Source organism: Lissotriton helveticus, chromosome 10, assembly GCF_964261635.1.
Source record: "Lissotriton helveticus chromosome 10, aLisHel1.1, whole genome shotgun sequence".
Lineage (NCBI taxonomy): Eukaryota > Metazoa > Chordata > Amphibia > Caudata > Salamandridae > Lissotriton > Lissotriton helveticus.
This window is the reverse complement of record NC_136071.1, coordinates 1,066,655,163-1,066,674,066: the sequence shown is the minus strand read 5'-3', so window position 1 is coordinate 1,066,674,066 and position 18,904 is coordinate 1,066,655,163.

Below are 18,904 nucleotides of genomic sequence, written 5' to 3'. Positions count from 1 at the left end.
ATTGGATGACAGGTTGAAAATAATCATCAGGGGGGTAGGGGTAGATAAAAGCCAGCTTCCCCCACAAGAACAACGCCAACGCGCGTTTTGGTGTCTAGCCCCAGCCTGGGCTACACCTTGATCAAGGCGGAGATGGACGAGTGGTGTGGGACAGTACACCTAAAAACATGAGAGAAGACACATACATTTGAGATAATTACAGGTGCTGTCAGTCTCAAACTCCTTCATTAAATAAGATCATATAGCTACATGATCAGCTCCGGGGAAAAAGATAGTTTATTTACATAAGAAAGATTCTACAAAATCAATGAACTGGAATAGGGGGCATCGTTACCAAACAAGAATGAGAGAAAAATAGGTGAGAATAAACAATACCCAAAGGTCTCAAGTTCAAGGCCACGGGTAGGGCTCATTTCAAAATCTCATACCAACATATAAAGGAGAACCCCAAAGGTGTTTTAGTAAGAAAAGGAGCATAGCAAGCTATGTGCTGCAAAAGAAACCAGTGGCAGTTATAACAGAAAGAGGGCTGTGAGTATAACATATTCCACTCCAACATGCAAGGAAAGAATTCACATGTACCACTTAGTCGCATACCTGTTGTTAAAATGCGGACAAAAAAGGTGTTTTTTTCTAAAAAACAGAGCAGCTTCCAGCACGGAAGGATAGGGCTTCAAAACAAGACTCTATGGGGAAAAAAATTAAACATGTGTATACACTATAACTCTACAAGAGGATACCCTGTCAATTAGGAAATCCTTAGCAAAGTTAATGCCACGCCCTCAGTGTGAGTTGGGAATTAAAGAACCTACCCCACAAATTCCTGACGAGTCCTTCTCCAGGATTTCAGAAAATCTCCTTCAGTCAGGCAAAAGGGAGGGAGAAGACGATGTCCCTCGTAGCGCGGCAGATAGGGCAATACTGCTTTACATGGTCATAAGACCGGTCCCGGAAATTGCGGGATCGTTACCTGTTCGCACAGAAAGTACATTAAACATGTTAAGCTCATCGGTAGCCCGAACAGTTAGGCTGCCCGCGGCAAATGAAGTACCCCGGCACGCGCCCATACATAGCAGTAAAGGGGGGGTTGAGGGTAACAGCAGGTGATCAGGGGCGAATTGCGGGGAAACTGCTTCATCCAGTGATGGCGGTGCATGAAAAACGTGTACTTAACTCAGGGAAAGGGGGCCATCTGGGCTCTAAGGGAGCACTACACTTAACATGCCTATGGATAGGGGAGATGGAGCAACAATTTAGCTTCATGCTAATACAAGAAGAGTAACCATCCGGCCTCAATTAAATAATAAGGGGTAGTCCAAAAGGTAGTATTTAAGGGGCCTTCCAGACCAATCCGGGGACCTACCCATCTGTAGAGCGGGATTCAATTAATGCACCTCTCATGAACAAAGACGAAATGAGAGGGAACCTAGTCAGATGAAGAGGCCCCATCAGGTAACCCGCTCCAAAGCTAGTGGTTACAGGGGTACCTAACAAGGGGCGGTCAGCACACCACCCTCTGTTATGCAGAAAAGGGTCCCCCGACGGATTCTCCCGCTTACGTTAAAACCGGATTACAGGACCAGCAATAAACACTTCCTGCAGGCCCGGCTCCAGGAATTTTTATTTGGGTGGGCCAATGGTGCATTCGGGTGGGCCACTGAGTTAGTCGCGGCCGGCATGACTCGCGGGGGAGGGAGAGGGGGCAGAGGGGTCACGCGCGGGCACGGGGGTCACAGTGAGGTGTTTTAATTTAATAATATATATTTTTTTAATGTAGCTTACCGGGTCCCACATCTTCTCTGCTCCTGCCCAGGATGCAAGCAGCCAGGCTCCCTCCCCAATGGTGCATAATTCCAGTGACCCTGGTTATATCAATACACCCCAGCAGGCAGCAGTTAATGACTATGCCGTCTGAACAAATAAACTATGATGTAAACATTTTCAGTTTCGCTGGTATTGATTGATAGGGCTTTATTTTTTTACCAAGGAAGGAGTACATGATCAAACATTTGGTCTCTCAGAAAAAACATAACAGGTTCTGTGGTGGCCCTCCTTTGACTGAGGTAACTTAAAAGTTGCACTGCTGTGGCACTAGGGCCCAGGAAACTCGCTGCCAAGGTCTTCTGCTGACAAAGCCTATACATTAAATGCCACATCTCAAAGAGACAGGTAAGGTGGGGCTTGGTTTCTGGTTACATTCTGAGTTTGAGATGGGAGGTTGGTAGAGCAGTGAGGATGCCTTGCCTGGCCAGAATGAGTTGGAGTCGGGCCTGCCATCCACTGCGAGGAGGGAGGGAGCAAAACCCTGTTTATTGCCCCCATCACTTCCTGTTCCAAGGGGAGTGAAGACTCTGGCCCGCAGTAGCAGCATCTCCCGTGGTGAGGCCTCACTGTCATACCCTAAGGCAGTGGTCTTCAAACTTTTTTGCACTGAGCCCCCCCAAAGCAAAATGTTTTGATGTCGGGGGCCACATACAAAACTTTATTCCAAGGATCGGGAAACAGATGAGGCAGGGCTGAGCGCAAAGGCAGAGCTTTTGAAATCATATCATGCATACTTTTTTTGTAGCTCATAATCCACAGTAAATGTGAAACATATGATAGGGAACATCATCAAACAATAACAGAAATTGACAAAAAACAGTTCTCTCCATAATTTGGTTCTTGTGAACCCCTCACACTCCTGGGCCCCAATGGAATTGAACTTTCTGCACTAATGATAGCTGAGGCCCTAAGTAGCCCTCTACCTCATCTGCCTCTTTCACAACTTACCGACCATGGCTATCACTCTAATCTTGAAACAGGTTATCCATCCCTTTTTTGGTTTAACATAGGGAGGACCCGTCCCAAGGGCATTGGGAAACTTTAAATAAGTACCATTTACATTACACAAACACAAGTTGATATTAATTTATTATATATATTTTTTTATTTTAGGCACTGGACTATTAAGTGATTTGAGTTGAGCTGACAGGAGAACCTGAACTAGGTTCCAAAGTAGGAAGCTCTTGCCATTTGGACACAACTCCTCCCTTTTAGAAATAATGAGCTCCAACGTGCTGCCCCCACCTTTTCGCAGTAAAGGTGCTCTCATCTCTCTGTGAAACGTCCTTCGCAAAGCTTGACTGGTCACCTTTCCTTTTTGCTATATTTGGGTATTAAACCAGCATTAATGAGGTGAAATCAATGCCCAGATAGTTTTAACCAAATGTAAAAATGACAAAGTAACAAAGTAGATGCATAACAAAATGTTCTGTATAACCCCACATAATTTTCCTTTTCTTGCCACATAATTTAGTCAACCCTGCCACATGATTTGGTCCTCCCCTGCCGCATAATTCCAGTGACCCTGGCTTTAATAGGCCTCTCATGACACTGGACCAGGGTTGTATTGAGATCAAAAATCGGCCTGGGCACACCAAAAAAAAGTGGCCCCCTTGCGTATTGCCTTTCATAAAAACATTGCTTCAGCAAAGTTTTATGAAAAGAAAGGGGGTGTGGGCATGTTTTATGAACTACACTTAGATAAAAAATAATTGTATAGAATAGTTCACACTTCTGAGCCACACATGAATGCAAGTAAGGCCACTTTTGCTCAGGCCCCCTGTCCCGTTCAATCAGCATATATTAATGGGCCAGCCCAGCGAGAGATAGGGAGTGATACCTCCGCCCATCTGCCTCTAGAAGGCCTCTCGGGCACCCACTGGGCCGCTGGCAGAATCCTAACAGCACAGACAGCCCCCAAGCTGTCCAAAAAAGCAGCCCACAGCCAAGACTCGCCTACCGGCCCTTCGGCCATTTCCCGAGTGCCCCTTTACCAATCCGACCCTGCACTGGACCCTATGCAACTGGTTAAGCAACACACATAAAAGCAGCTGAGGAGCTAATATATGCTTTATGTGATGCCAGAGTGCTTTTTTCCACAGGCATGGAACGTGTAGCTCTATAAATACACTAGTTACTATTTCCCACTGTGAAAACCAGGATTCAAATCGGCGACTCTCTGGTCAGACACAGAAATCTGCAGTAATAGCTTTGGATAACAGAGTTTTATAACGTAAGAGAGTATATTTTTCCAAAATTCGTTTCATTTGCTTTTTTTTTATTTACTGTGTGTGCGCATTTTTTATATATGCAATTGTATGAAGATGAAAAATTACATAGTTATTAGCCTATTGTATTTAGCCTTGAGCCCAGTCTCCCTACTCACTGACAGTGCCCCAGGAATCACTCAGAATTACAGGTGCAAACTTTTTATGCGGTTTAATTTCTGCATATAAAAGAAGACATCCTTAGAACTCACCAGATAAACTTCGACCCTTCCCGGCTATCTTCATTTACAATTCCTTCCTTGCAGACGCAGTTGTGCCCCACTAGGAACGCAGTTGCAGACCCCCAGGGAGGTGCGCACCACCGTTTGAAGACCTGTGACCTAAGGTCAGGGCAGGAGCTCCCACCACATGCTGTGCCTGCTGGCTTTGGCCCATTGTCATTCTATATGTGACAATGGGCCGCGATAATCTGTACTGGGCTGTGCAGAGGCTGCAGCAGCCTCTTGACTTCGGATCAGGAGAGCCAGCCTGAACACTGGTGGGGGGGAAACACGGCTCACATCAAGCCTCGGGCCAAGGCTCATGTTTGGGTGGGCCAGGCTCATGTTTGGGTGGGCCAGGCTCATGTTTGGGTGGGCCAGGCTCATGTTTGGGTGGGCCTGGCCCACCCGGCCCACCCTCTAGAACCGGGCCTGACTTCCTGACGGCTCGAACACAGCTGGCCGTCCGTGGGTAAAGACATAGGGCAGACCGAGCGCCATTTCAGCTTTTCAAGCACAGTCACGCCAGCCAATAGACACCTGCTGCCATCAAAGAGGTATAGATAGAAAGCAGACTGCTACAGAGCAGAATATGCTCCAGCTTCTGCGGCGGACATCTTAACAGTGGCAAAAACGTCAGATCGATAATAAGGACCAGGTACAGATAAAGAGAGCCCAAGCTAATGCAAGGAGAACGAAGTTAGGGAATTAGACATACAATAAGAAAAACAATACGAAAATCACTCCCAGGGAGCTCCTCAGTCACATAATGGAGGGCTTATTAAGGGGATAGGAGGAGAATACCCAAGAAAGGGGGAACACACCAAGGAACAGGTGTGCCACAAACTCCAAACAGACAATACACGATGGGGGGGGGTCCTGGGGAGGGAAAAAGTGGGGGGAGGAAAAAAGGGGGCAGAGGAGGGGGACCCCACTGGTATAGGTCGGGGGATCCAGGAGTTCAAGGTTTACAGACAAAGGTACCAATTATATTATGGCATTCTCCCATGGGCAATTCTCATTGAGACCCTTCTTCACGGAATTCAAGAAATAGATCCAAAAAACCTCTCCTTTTTTGCGAATAGCAGAGGGGTCTTGTCCTGGATGTAGATTATTTTCAGTATAGACCACTTAAGATCGCTCTCAGAGTGGTTTTTCTCAAGCCAGTGGCCAACTAACAGAGCCGAGAGTTTTTTTATTCGGATGTTTGATTATTTTCACCAATCCTGGTTCAGCACTCTCGTCAAGTTTCTCCAACATAAATAAGGTCACAAGGACACATAATTATATAAATAATGTTGGTGGTACGGCAGTTGGTCATTCTCAGAAGGGTGAATGTGCACTCAGCGGTCTTGATAGTGTCACCCACCATAGCGTTGGGCAAGCCTGACAATTGCCACAGCGATGACTGCCCTTGATGGGGCCCGGGCCACATATTGCTTTTTGGAGGGGGGCGGGAGGTTCCTGCAATTTCCCTATAACAAGACAGTTTTTAGGATTCTTGTTTTACTTAAAGGCAAAAATGGGTTTGGGGAGATGCTCTTCACCATTGCCCAGATTAAGAAGATGCTAACATAAATTTATCGCCTGTCTCAGTTTATGACTGAAATTAAAATGTCTGGTCACACAGACCAATTTGTCCATGGATTCCTTTTCCCTGGGCATGAACATAGACTCGCGGTTAAAGTATCTTGCCCTTTTGAGTGATTCCTTGATCAGTTTGTGAGGGTAGCCGCGGGACTATATACTTTGATAAACTCAAGTTGATTTTTGATTATAGCCCTGGTCTGCTCCGGTTTGTGCTTACTAGTATCAGGACCCTCTCCTAGGGCCTTATTGAAATTGCTGGGCAGGTATTTTCTTGTTGTTGGTTGTCTTCAGTATCACAAGTACCAGATTTCAAAGAATGAATCTAGTAGGAAAAGCTACACAAGCCTGGACTGGGGAAACTTGAAAGTTCTCCATTCATGAAAGTAGAATGCAACCAGAAGGACAGGATGACAGGCGGTGAACTGGGTGTGGGTCACAAGCTTTTACATTGGTGTGTCTGTTATTATTTTATCTTCACATTTCCCAAGTGCCTATGTCTCAACACAGGCCCATTAATTGGAAGGATATGCCATTATGTTTTCATTTTAATTTCAAATTGCTCAGGAAGTGTTCTTTTGCATTGTATATTAAATACAGTCACGCTCATAGTTAATTTTCCTATGCACAGGGAGAGAGAGAGTAGCTCCCCATTAATGGCACTCCTGAATAGAAATAACACATTAAATCAGCCACAGGCATATATCAGTTAAATTAAAAGACCTTGATCTTCAGTCAGGATCACACCATGTAAACGAAACTAGCAACTCCCTGAAAAACAAGCCATTCCACAAGTGATGCCAAAACACAATTGCTTGTTCAAAGGTTGGTAGGGTGGGAGGCAGGGTAATATCAGGACTTTATTTTTCTACAGCCTGCAAAGTTTCCAAGAAAAACATGGCATTCTCACAGAAAATTAACACAAAAGCATGAAAGAAAACATTTGCTTAGCCCCTGAAACGATCAGCTCTGTTTTCTTGCCAAGTCACATTCAAAAAAATAAAGCTTGGTCTATTGTGCAAAATATGTTTGGATAAGAACGCCATTTAAGATGAAAAGGTTCTGATTACCATGACCTATTAATAAAACTGCATTGAAGAATCACAGACAATATGAGAAAAGAAAATAATCTGCTGGGACTATGTCGTACATTTGGTGGATGTGGCTATTATTTTCACTGCGACTGGTTCTGGAGTAATCTATAAATACTCTGTAGTTTACACTCTTATTTTCGACTTAATTACATTTAAACTTACTTAAAGTCCTAGAAAGAGAAACATATTACTTCTTTCACAGCTGTGCTGCACTTTAAAACTGGACCTTTTCTATGTATAGGCACAGTTTTCTATTATATACAGTTCCATCATCAGCTACTAGAGCATTTGACAACAGAAAGGCAGTAGGGGTAGTCCACGCAGGGTAATGTACAGGCGTTTTCCAGTTCAAATATTCCAACAAGTGTAAGTGTTCAAGGCTATCCTACAACGACCACCCTACATTGTAAAAATTATAAAAATTATAGACCTAAATCCACATGTGATACAATAATTAGCAATCGACAACCTGAGCAAAAACACTGAAGTAAAGCACATATAAAGTCCAAATCTCAGTCCTTAGTGATTTCTTCTTGCTTTTATTCCGAGGTCTTTAAGCATACATCTGTATTTCAATCTTCATAACAACTGTCCAAGCCACAAAACATGCCAACACATGTTTCGTCTATAAGGCTGCAAGCCATAGACTTCATCAGGGCACTCAAAAAACATGTATTTGCTAGAGTCATAAAGTCAAAATGAGGTCGCAATAATCCATATGTCCTTATTCCTGAAGTTCGACAGAGGAAAGTATTCCTCGTGTATCCCGTGGCATGTAGCCTACTAAAGCAAACTCAATTCAACTCTTCTTTGCACAATTGCCTTTTGGTGTACTGAGTCAATTTTCGGCCAGTCTTCTTGCTGGGGGTACTAAGCTGCGTCCACTGGACACACAGATCGCAATCCAATTCTTTAATGCTATGGCAAAAGTTGTTTTCCTTTTTTTTTAAGTCAAGTATTTTATTTTATTTAGAGAAAAAGATATACGATCAAGGGATACTGTGATACATACATGCCAACATTGATAAATATGTAAGACGATAAACATAATCACATGACATGAATATGAACAGATACATAATGACAGAAAGTAAATACATTCAAATCCTCCAGATAATAATTATCATTCCAAAGTAGAGGAGTCTAAAGAATGAGGAAACAAATGTAGACCAAAGATCACCATGTCAATAATGCCATGTGCGGCAGAATATGTATCACATGAGAGATAAGGCATATCACAAGGGGGAAGGAAAATAGGGGGTAAATAGAAGGAAAGGAGGGAAAGATGGGGGGTGGTGATGGTATAATGAGAGATCTACTTCACTTATATTGAAAAAATCAAGAAAAGGATCCAAAAGGATGCTGAGCCACTAGACCCCGAGCAGACAAATCCTTGTAGTCATCCAGGGAATGCAATACAGAAATCACCAATGGAAGTGGTCCCTCCCTGTGTTGTCAAACCTTGCGCCAGCTTGTGGAGACACAAGCGAGGCAGTAGAATGGTAGCTGATGGTCTCGCCTGCCTTTAACTGTTTTTGCTGAATCTCTACATAACTAAGGGAGCCAATTGACTGCCCACATTTCCCTATCAATTTGGGTCTCTACAGAAATGTACTGACAGGGAAATACAAGCTGGCTAACCAGCACTTCTCGCAGAGACCCTGTCAGTACGGCGCTGGCTCTCCACACATGTGAGAGCACATCTTTCTGTAGGAAGCAGAAAAAAAGAGCAAAAAGTAGTTGGCTTGGGTAGCTGGGAGCCAGGGATTTATGTTTATATTTGGTCGGCAAGGTAGGGGTAAATGTAGTACTGTCGGTAAGGGGGTAGGGATATTTTTTTCACATTTGGATGAGAGGGAAGGGTAAATGTAGAAGATGATGGTGGTGTGTTGCAGGACGACAAGCATTGTTTTGCACTTTTGGCCTAGGAGATTTTAAATGCAGAGGATGGTGGGTGTGAGTGGCAGGAGACAAAGAACACCCCTGCAAGGCTTATTTGTAATCTTCCTTCCAGATCTACATCAATTCCCCTCTTTACACTGGCTACCAGTCAGAGAAATAATTATATTCAAGCTCTGGCGTCTTACCCATAGAGCTCTAGTGGGGAAAAGAACCAATATACATACACCAAAAGCTTAAAGGCTATCTCCCTGTCAGGAATCTGTGATTTAAGGATAAAGAGCTACTGACTATTCCCTGCATCCAATTTTTACAGTGTGGAGGCAGATATTTCTCTTACTTGACCCCTACCTACTGGAATTGAATCCTTTTTTTATTCGCACATGCTCTGATTACACCAAATGTAAGACATTATTCAAAACGTTCCTATTTTATTTTGTGTCCTCCTGCAGCGCCAAGATACACCATTGGGGTGATTTGTGCAGGATATCAAAGTAAAATAACATAGTATAGCAAGAAGCCAGGTATTTTGTTTAAACTTTGTGAGGGGTTGGGGAGGCCATATTATGTATGGCATCTCCATTGCTTCTTTGCCCCGGTTCCGATGTTGAAACCAGGGGTGGTATATTTGGGGGCCCCAAACGTACCATAAAATTCTCAAATGGTAAAAAAGTGAATAATGGATATAGTGAAGTTGGAATTGAGTTTATTTGTGATACTATTCATATTGCACCCTTAGTACTATGGTCTAAAGTTTGGCAATCTGATGATTTGAAATTGACGAAAGATATTCTCACAGATTGTCTTAAACTAGAGCACTTTGATGAAATCCCTTGGCTCCGATATGTTAGAGATACCTTTGATAAAATCGGGTTAGATATTATGTTTAAAAACCGTGATATCTTGAAAAAAGGACTCTAAAGCTATCATTAAAAAAGCATATAGCCAAAAATTGGGATCCTTGTGTGGTAATGAACAGGTACTACGTGTTCAGGGAAAATTAGTGCGCCCATTTTATTTAACAGATATTTTGAAAATGCAAGGACGCTTTTATTTAACTAGGTTTCGTCTTGGAACCTTACATTTCCTTTTTGCTTTCCCAGAGCAGGGGGGTTGGAAGGTGACTTTACCCTGTTGTCCCTGTAATAATAAAGTGTCACAAAACACTCTACATTTAATTTTATTTTGTACTTTGTACAAAGATCCAAGAAATTCCTTTATTAAACCACTATTATTATCCCTTGGAACGCCTTATTACAAAGAAGGCTATGAATATTTGTTATCATTATCTACGGAAAAGATCTGTAATGCTGTATTAAGCTTCATTAGAGCGGCACTTGCCATCAGAAACCGTTACTGATTTGTATCGTGTAAATCAGAATTGTGTAACAATGTACTATGATGTCTTCTTCTTTTTTGGAAATGTATTATGATTTAATGTTGTTATATTTTAACTTGCATACTTTTATGATTTCCTTTGAGAAATCGAAATAAAGTTATTTGAACGAACGAACGAACGAACGAATAATGGATATGATTTTCATCTCAGAATTCTGAATAATTACATAGACAACTTGTGCTTCCTCTCATTGTCTATTTAATATTACAGAGAACGTCACTGCGAAAACACCCCAGTTAATCACTGTTATCCATATATAAAACTACATATGTCATGTATGGCTCTCACCGAGAGCCATTAACATCAATACTGGATTCTAACTCTGTTTACACTGCTATGAAATAATAGTGGGAAAAATGTTTTTCACTGTTGCTACATCAGGAAAGATTTCCAGACTACACTGACAGGGCTGGCAGGGTTCCTAGATCTCTGCTTTATTATTTGCCATCTGACCACTTCTTCAAACTGTTTCGCTTTTATGGTAAGCATCATTATGCTCATTTAGACCATTTACTCCCTAAAACTTTCTTCTCCATTGAAATAATCAATGCTCTTCATATAATGCTGTATACTCCCTGCAGGTTTGCCTTTATGACCCAACGTTCCCATACAATTAATCTATATATAGTCATCAAACAAATCTTAACAATTTGAAAGATGCTAGAGTAAACTTTTCCAATTTCTACCGTTGACAGCACTGGCCTTGTTGTTCTTACCATTGACCAAAGGTTTTACGACCTTCCTTCAGTCTTACTTGACCTACTGTCTTTTTTGCCCAATCCAATAGAGTGATGATGTGCCAAAGTGTGCAAGATCGCATAGAGTTCACAGATTGTGCGCAGCAAATACTTTGTTCAAAAGGGAAATCACATACCTAGTTAGATGATAACATTTTCTCTATTTCCTTTAGTTACAGAAGAGAAGAACATAAAATCATACAACTGATGCTTTATAAGCCAGATCTAGAAATGTTATCAATATTATTATTGCAGTGGTTTCTCTGACTTGAAAGCAACAGCTTCTACAGTTGTTCGTATTTTGTCAGTTTTGAACAAGGAGCATGAGTATTTTTTTCCTTAAGAACAACATTTTGAGGAAGATACATATGCTAAATCATATATAACATCAGGCTCTCCTTCGATGCTAGACAGTCTGCCATCCTTATCCTGCTCGACTTGTCAGCTGCCTTCTAAATCATTTCTCATGGCATCCTCTTAGAGCGCCTATGGGAGCTTGAGGTCGAGGGTCCTACTCTGAAATGGCTTACGAGCTACTTGACGGAATGCTCCACCAAGGTACAAATTGGGGGTTTCTGCTCCAAAAGCCAACCTATTGACAAGGGAGTTAACCTTTATGTCTCACCTTTGGCCAAAATAATCAGAGACCATGGCTTCGATACAGTCTCCTATCCGGATGACACACAATTGTTGATCACTCTCGTCCCAGATCCCACTGACACACAACACAGATTTAAACTATGGATGTCATCAGTAAATAAATGGATGTCAACAAACCACCAGCTGCTCATTGCGAGCAAGACAGAAATCATATGACAGCACATATGGACCACCAACTGGTGGCCTTCCTCCCTTGGACCGTACCCTCTGCCCAAAACAACAGTTCGAAATTTGGGAGTCATCATGGACAATAAACTTTCCATGACGGACCACATCAACTCCATGGGCCGTACCAGCTATAGTTTAATGCGCTCCCTTAGGAAAATCTTCAAATGGATGCCACTTTACAGGGTCTAATCATAAATCGATTAGACTACGTCAATGCACGGTTCGCATCCATAAATGAAAGACTCCTGTCGAAGCTTCAAGTACTTCAAAACACAGAAGCCAGATTGGTCTAGAATCTCCCCCCTCGATCACCATGAGCTCCCAGCCTCAGGACCAATTACTGGCTACTTATAAAAAAGCGGGTCACCTTTAAGCTATGTTGCTTGATACACAAAACTCTGAACAAAAAGGTGCCTGCCTATTTAGCTAAGAAACTGATCAAATATCAGCCAGGGTAAATTATCCGCTCTTCTAACAAGCATCTCCTAACAATCCCCAAGGTCCGAACGGTAAAAAAACGGTGACAGGTTCTTATCCAAAACTGCACCACAATGATGGAACTCACTGCCGCTACGGGTACGCCTGGAAACTGACCACAAAATGTTTCGCAAAGATCTCAAATCCTGGCTATTCTAATCCTAATTTTAATTTTTCACCTCTTGACTGTACACTTCCTAGCTTCCAGTGTTTGGCAAAGCGCTATGTGACCTAAGGGTGATATATGCGCTCAATAAATACCTACTACTACTACTATGCATAAGGGATTCAACTGGAGAACCACAGAGATGATAGACTGTTTTACCTTTAAAGACCGGGTTCCATTTCTCTTCAAACTCCCAAATCGGATTGTATAACAGTCTTTTTTAGGGTTAAAGGGCTTTATTATGCAAATAAGAACAAAGGTACAACATTGCAAGAGCTAATATAAAGAATTACAAATAAAGTGCATACAATATATATAACTGTTGGAACTGGCCCTTCTTGCAGGGTCATCCTCAAACTTTTTGCTTCTTCCTCCCTTATTTTTCCTGACCCGTGGCTGTTGGCAATAGGACTCTGCGCACTTTTACCACTGCTGATCAGTGCTAAAGTTTTATTACCCCCCTTGGTTGCCATGCTTCCTCCCCCTCCCCCTCAAAGACTTATTACAGACTTTTTCCGTCCCTTGGCCCAGTACCCTCTGTCTTAACTGTTTTATCCGGCCAAGCATAGCAAAACGCTAACATAGGCAACCATAATACTGCTCCTCAATAAGCATATTGGCCACTAAGCCTTGTAAATTACTTTTTAGCCTTGTTTTTATTTGATAAATGTGCTAAAAACTAAATTTTATATTCATGCTGAAGTAGACTTTGTACAGCAATACTTTTAAGTAACTGTGCTAAACTAATAAACTTGAAACTTGAAGCATATGCTCTCTGTGTAAATTGTTATTCTGATTGAATATACATGTTTGGCATATTTGTATCACCATGAAGTCCCTAGTAAAGTGCACTGGGTGTGCCAGGGCTGGTGATGACAAATGCTACTAGTGGGCCTGCAGCTGAGGAAAAAGGGTCAGGCAGATCAGGTCGATTACCCCTTTTCAAGGTTTGCCCGGCGTTAGCCGCCTCTCACCCAACTCACGGTTACCAAATAAAGAGGCAGGCGCTGGAGACTGGAAGGCAGGAAACAGGAGTTTATTCCGACGGAGCAGAACACGTCAAATCAGACAACAGAGTATCTTCTCGAGGTGCTCTAACCGCATCTCTGAGGCCTGGCCTCTTATACACAGGTTTATGGCTTTATTACATTTATGACATCCGTGGTATTGCTTTGAAGTTCACAAAGGCATCTTTGGAATCCCCGGTTCAGGCCCGTTCTCACACATATCTACAGTAGAGGTCCCCACCCAAATCTCAGCATGATGGCTATCGCGCAGCTGGACATTCCGCTGGGAACAGGAATGTGGGCGATCGGTCAGATCTAGGGGTGTGAAGGCTTTGATTAATCCCCGCTCCTTTGATGTGGGGCGAGGTCCTACTGTAGGGGGCAATAAACTGCATCTGTTGAGCTAGTTGATGGCCTGGGGTCAGGCCGGACAATCGGGCAGGGAGGAAGAGGTTATCAAAAGGGCCTGTTCTATGAATGAGATGAAAGAGTGAGGGAGGTTCAGCACGGGATGTGGCTCGGAGACAGGGTCGCGCTGGAGGTGCGTTTATGACCCAAGCAGGAGAGACCGGAGGCTGTCGGGGATGCTTGCGAGGCTGGGGAGTGAGGGGGAGAGAGAGACGCTGGCTATCGGGAGTGGGCAGAGAGGCCATGGCAATCAAAATGGTTGCTGCTTACGCGCACGTATGGATCTGAAAAAGGACAAGATGGCGCCGATAATGTTTACGCCACAATCCAGATTTTAACAGTCCTCCCTTTTCAACATATCTAGCCAGCTTGTCAATTTATGTCTATCCCCATTATATTACGTATTTCGATATCATACAAAGCTTTCATACGTTCAGCTTCGAAATTCGGAGTCCTAGGGCACATGCAGTTAGCAATGAGTGAACACAAAGGTGGCAAGCATTGAATACCTAAGCAACACCCACACAGTACCACGACCGGTATCAATATAAATGTAAACAACCTCCATCCCCAGTCCTTCAAAGTACCCCAAAACCAGCTCCCAAGCGACCATCCTTCTTGCTCCTGGTGAACCTCTGAGGAAAGTCTGTGGAGGTGCTCGATTGCTTTGTAGACTGAGGGCGAGTTATCTGGCACGTAGGTGCAACAGCTGGATCCGATGATGCGGCATGCTCCTCCACGGTCAGCTAGAACCACATCTAGAACAAGGCGGTTCTGAAGAGCCACCAGGCGGACTGCCTGAAGCTCGACCGTATTGTTAGTGAGGATGCCAGCCGTGATGTTCATGGTCGTTTCTACTGCCTGGGTCAGGTGTCGGATGGCGCGGCTGTTTGCCATTGGGCCCCACAGAGGAACAAGTCCCTTCACTGCATCCAGGAACTGTGCTCCGGTGGAGTCGGCTTGTTCAATGTCTCTTGCGCACTTCTGCCGGTGATGGTTTGCTGGGGCCACGTACGTTGGAGGGAGAACGAAGGCGATGTAGCAAGTACCCCCCCAACTTTTTGGAAGCCAAGTGTAAGCTTTGGTGCCACAAACAAAGTACATATTCGGAGAAGCAACAAAGGAGGGGGGATCAATTGAGTCCAATGTTCTGGTGATGTGACAGAACTGTGACCCACTAGCTGTGTTCCCAGGCCTTCGAGGCATACGAGGCCCGTGACATTGATAACAGACAGAGCCACAGTCAGAGTGGCAGCAGTTCGTTTCCGTAGGTAGGAGAAGGTGGGTCTGGCTGGATTATGGAACACCTGCATTTCAACTCGTTCCTTGGCAGGGATGTCCATATGGAAGGAGGAACCAGAGGTCAAAGGACAAAAGGGAGCAGATGTCCTCCTGGTTTTGTTCAGCCAGAACCCATGGTAAAAGTGTGACACTGTTTGACCAGAAGTGGCGTTGTCCTTGTAGCTCTCTTGCAAGAGGATCAACCAGGCAAGGCAGGGGCCATGAACTGAGAAAGGGGAAGGGATGAAAGGGATGGAGTGTCCGGTGGCATGCGGGAGCAACCCGCAGATCCAGCAGTTTGTGGCGTTGGCGGCAAGGTTGTGTTGGTGCAACAGTTGCACGAAGGAATTGTTCCAGAACTCCTTACGCCTTTCTCGGAGCTGAGGTGAAAGGGAGATCAGGTGATGCTCTTTTATAGTGGTTGGCTGTGCAGTGGTCAGCAATATCTGATGAGCGGGTGCGCTCTCTTCCACGATCCAGAAGGAAGTCATGAGGAGGAGGCAAAAGAGGAGGACAATGAAAAGGGCAATTGTCTTTGATTTGTGCATACTGTCAGTCTTTGGGTTCCTGTAGTGGGTATTTCCGGTTGCTTCCATCATCTTCTTATCTGGCGCTTCCATCATCTTCTTATCTGGTGCTTCCATCATCTTCGAGGTGCTCGGTAGTGGGCAGAACCGCAGACTTCGTTTAGCTTCTCTCCGGGTAACCCTTGGTTGTGTTTAGGCTACCGTTCTGAGATTCAACTTAGTCCGTGGTCTACTTAGCCGAAGCTCCCTCCTTTCGACGCAGGAAATACCCTTCCCTGGATGGCACAGTGGGATCAGAGAATTTTGCAAGTTCGAGTGCCTCGGTATCAGGATAACAGTTCAGTGATGGCCGGTCTTTGTTCAGGAGCTCTTCTTGGGTGCTGACGTTTTCTGTCGTGGCCAGGGTCGAGGAGACCTTCTTACAGTGGTGTGCGTGCAGCCAGTGTCATTTCCCCTCCACTCGAAGAGCCGTCCGGGTGGTGATCAGTACTTGCCAGGGGCCCGTCCACCGGGGTTCCAGACTCTTTGCCCGTTGGAAATTTCGGATCAGCACATAATCCCCCGGTTGGATATCGTGACCCGGACCCCTGGAAGCATCTGGGATGGCCTGCTGCACCTGCTGATGAATGACAGACAACGTTTTAGTCAATTTGCACAAGTAATCAGACAGTAGGACATCCGGGACGTCGTGAATGGAGGTCGGTTTAGGGGCGGTCCAGAGGTTCATCGGTCGCCCAAATACAACCTCGTAGGGGGTCAAATGGTGCTTAGTGGGAGTGGAGCGCATCGATAGCAATGCCAGTGGGAGGGCATCTGGCCATTTAAGTCCTGTGGTGGCCACTATCTTCGACAGTTTTAGTTTCAGTGTGGCGTTGTGTCGCTCAACTAAGCCAGCAGATTGGGGGTGAAAGACCGCATGAAACCACTGTTTTACACCCAACCCTTTCAAGATTAGTTGGATAACTTCAGCTATGAAGTGGGGGCCGTTGTCGCTCCATAGAATTCGACCGTAGTGAGGGAAAAACTCTTTCAGTAGTACCTTGGCAGTGGTCATGGCAGTGTTGTCACGGGTTGGATAGGCTTCTACCCATTTGCTGAAGGCACACACAATGACTAATACATACTTCAGGCTTTGGCATCTTTCTAGTTGGATGTAGTCCATCTGGAGGACCTCAAAGGGATGGTCGGGGACCCCAAACCCTCCCCGGGGTACCACAGTTCCTTTCCCAGGGTTGTGTTGCAGGCAGATAAGGCATTGCTAGACCAGGCGTCTGGCTGAGTCGGGGATTTTGTCGTTGTGCCAGACCTTGGAGATGAGTTCGATCATGGGGGCAGATCCTATGTGTGCGGGGGAGTGTGCCATAGTCAGTATGGGAATCAGGTACGAGTCAGGCAGCAACCATTTGTTTGTGTCTTTTGTCCGCCAGCAGCCTTCATCGTCTTTTAAGCCTACCCGTGCCCACTCAGTCAGTTCGTGAGGTGTGCTGGCCAACTGGATGTCCCTAATCGTTTCCCTAGCGTCAGTCCATTTTTCTGCTTGTGACCTGGTCACATACATGCGTGTCGTCGTCCTATTCTCCGCTGTGGTTCAGGCAGTGATGTTGGCCAGTGCGTTTCGCTGTCCGACTAAGTCTGTCACCTTCCTGTGTGCCTGGCATTTGATTACGGCTAATCGTTTGGGGAGGAGAACTGCTTCAATCAGGGCGGAGACTAGATCTCCGTGGAGGATGGGCGTGCCGTGGGACGTCAGGAATCCCCTTTCTCTCCACAAGAGTCCAAAATGAAGAACCACTCCGAAGGCGTACTGGCTGTCCGTGTAAATGTTTGCCGTGGTCCCTGTCGCTATAATACATGCTCGTGTGAGGGCAATCAGTTCTGCCGCCTGTGCGGATCGTTGTGTGATGCGGGCTGTCTCAATTACTGTTCGGGCTGTCGTTACTGCATAGGCAGCTGAGGTGGTGCCGTCGGAGAGTTTGATGCAAGAGCCGTCTACCCATAGCTCTCCGTCAGGGTCTGTGAAGGTGGTGTCTCGGAGGTCAACTCTACTCCTAGTCTGTTCGTCTGTGAGGGTCACACAGTCATGTATAGGGGGGGCATTTGGGTCGTTTTCGGGCAGAGGCAACAAGGTGGCTGGGTTCAGTGTGGTGCATCTTTTCAGCGTGATGTGGGGTGCAAGCAGAGTCAGTTCGTATCCAGTCAGTCGTGCGCTAGTCAGGTGTTGCGTCTTAGTCTGGTTCAGGAGGGTGTCAACAGCATGGGGCACTAATACCGTGAGGGAATTCGATAGTACGATCCCCTCACTTTGTCGGATAGAGACAGCAGCGGCAGCTACGGCTCGAAGGCAGGCAGGCAAGGCTCTCGCTACGGGGTCAAGGGTGGCAGAGAAATAGGCACAGTGTCGTTGCTTGGGGCCAATAGTTTGAGTCAGGACAGACAAAGCGCACCCCTCCCATTCGTAAGTGAAGAGAGAGAAGGGCTTGGTGTAATCGGGGGTTCCTAGGACTGGTGCAGAACAAAGGGCGTCTCGAAGTTCTTTGAAGGAAGATTGGCATTCAGGGGTCCAAGGGAGTGGGAAGGGGACATCTTTGGCTAGCAGGGAAAGTAGTGGCTTTACAATGAGGCTGAAATTTGGCAACCACTGCCGGCAGAAGGAGGTGAGGCCTACCAGGGAGCGGACTTGTTTCTGGGTCTTTGGGACAGGGGTTTCTAGAATGGCCTGAATTCGATCGCGTGTAAGCTTTCCCCCGTCTTTGGACAAGAGGTGGCCTAGGTAGGTGACCTGGGGTTGGCAGAATTGCAACTTTCTCTTGGAGACCTTGTGGCCATTTTCCGCAAGGAAGTGCAAGAGTTGGATGGTGGCTGTGACTGCAAGTGGAGTGGTGTCGGCCGCCAAAAGGATGTCATCGACGTACTGTATCAACACCACTCCCTCCGGTAGCTGAACGGCGTCCAGCTGTCTCTTGAGGGCCTGGCTATAGATGCTGGGACTTTCTGTGTAACCTTGGGGAGCTCTACAAAATCTATATGAGCGGGATTTTAACGTGAAGCCGAAAAGGTAGCGGCTGTCTGGGTGGATGGGGATGGAGAAGAAAGCGTTCTTGAGGTCTATTACAGTGAAGGTGGTGGCTGTGGATGGAATCAGGGTCAGAATGGTGGCGATATCTGAGACTACGGGGTACTGA